Raw genomic sequence first — 2,210 nt, 5'->3', positions numbered from 1 at the left:
TTACCAATTATTTCCAATTAAAAATTAACAGTTTTGGGCAAGATTTCAGGTATTATTAACCCACTACAGCAAGTTTAACTCAGGAGTTTCTTCTGATGGATTCAAGAAGAATTAGTGCATGTGACGGCCAAAGTTCAGGCTAAAAATGTGTTCTAGTTTAAAGCCAACCAACAAAAATGCAGCAGGACCTAGTCAGAAAGATACCTTGTAACAGACAGTCTTAAAAAGGTATTTTGAAACTGCTGTAGTAACCACTGACAGTTGCTATCCCCAATATTTAAAGATTCCAGTGGTGATAAACAGACACCGCATGACACTGGAGCTCCGTATATACCCTTGAGGTGCACCACACTGGTTGAAGAAAGCACAGGCAGTAAATCAGGGCTGTGAAGACCACATCTGTGGTCTTTCTAAGAAACAGAACAGCAGATCTCAGGTTTCTTTTTCTACCACTACTGTAAGAACCAGCTTAGAAGCTTGCATCTGTTTGGTACGTAGGTCTTCAAGTAATTTACCTTCGTGGATCTGAATTAAAACCCATTTGAATTACACGCTATCAGGCAAACCAAGAGCAGCATGGCTACTTCCTGTGAATAAGACAAATGCTACGTCTACCTCAATGAGTAAGCCAAACCGGAGGGCAGAGTGTGAAAATGTGATGGATCTATTCTTCTTTAAACAATGGAACAGGGGAGGGCTTCCAGCAGCCACCAACACAGCTCTTGGGACTTCCGTATGCTGCTTGCTTGAATCTCTCATCCTCTGAAATAGTAGCATTCACAGCAGCATATTCTGTGTCAGCACAGGAAGGGCTACAGCTCAGTCTGGGCACCTCTGGGTACAACATCTCTTCTGCCCACAAGTTTTTGCCTTCTCATGCACTGGATGTGTAGCCCATGAACCAGGAACTCAAGATTTCTCAGAAGACAACACTACAATATGGGAAATCCCAGAGAGAAATACAGCAGTCTTAGAAACAAGCGTAAAAGAAAGGGTTGGAGATGCAACAGCCCTGCTCCGGGAGGAGCTGACCTCATTGCAGACCACCTGGGTCCTTCTGCAGGCACAGCCTGCATCAACAGTAAACTCCACAAATGAATCTGACGTGGCGAAAAGACCACCTCTGCCTGCACACACGCGCTGCTGCCATTTGGTTGGTTTGAAAACACGTCGAGCGGATTAGATCAAAAGCTACGCAAAGGTGGCACATCCATGCTACTGCCTGATGAACTTAGTCCACCGAGCTAGCGCCTGACGCAGGCAGAAACATTGTCAGCACCCGCAGTGGTCACCCCAGGGCCATTTTATTTAACTTCCTGGCAGGGCTGCAGAACTCTTACGCTCTCCCTTCTAGTACTTGTCTCTCATGTGACTATTTCTATGACTACAATTGAGAACCAGGAAAAATGGTCTGGCAGCGAATCCATCCCTCTCTGTTCCAGAGACCTTGATCTGTCACGTTAACCCCTGGCTGGTGCACATCAAAGTTTGCAGAGAACCAGGAGAGAGGAGCAATGTTTTCACCCGTGTTCAGATGCTGAGTGGGGTGGGATTGATGCCACTCCTCTACCTCCCACCTAGCCTTTTCCTCTGACCTCCTTTTTCTTTGTCCGTGACCCTTCTCCATCACAGCTTCTGTAACTGCAACTATTTGTACCTACAGTCTTCTCATTCAATGGCACGGGAAACGATACTCCTTTCACTACTGTCCACAGCCTCCTGAATAGCACCAGCGAAACTGATGGTTCCCACTTTCACTCTGCTGCTAGTCACAGCGAGGAGAGGTACCAGGGTCACCAAAGGCTACCTGGTCAGACCTGCGAACAGAAAAACTGCGGTTCCCACCTGGAACCAGATCCCTAACTTGGAATATAGATCTGCAGAAACCTGGTGTTAGCCGGCAATTTCCTATAAACATTCCTCTTTTAAAGAAAAACAAAACAAAGCAAAACTTTGTAAAATACAAGGATGTTTAACACTGCGAGTCTCAAACACCTCTGCGCGTCCGAGGGGCTGTGCTAACATTAACCAGCTGCTTATGGCACACAAAAGGAAGGGAACTATTTTCTCCATTTTGCAGGCAGCGAGGAAGCGAGCGGGCAGGTCTGGCGCTCCCAGGTACGGGCTGCAACGCCCGGACCGGGCTCTGGCCGCCGCTCCCCGCCGCAGGCTCTAGAGGGGAGGGAAGGCGAACTCGGCGCCCAGCAGCC

Source organism: Haliaeetus leucocephalus, unplaced genomic scaffold (genome assembly GCF_000737465.1).
Source record: "Haliaeetus leucocephalus isolate CR32 unplaced genomic scaffold, Haliaeetus_leucocephalus-4.0 Scaffold848, whole genome shotgun sequence".
Lineage (NCBI taxonomy): Eukaryota > Metazoa > Chordata > Aves > Accipitriformes > Accipitridae > Haliaeetus > Haliaeetus leucocephalus.
This window is presented reverse-complemented; position numbering follows the sequence as displayed.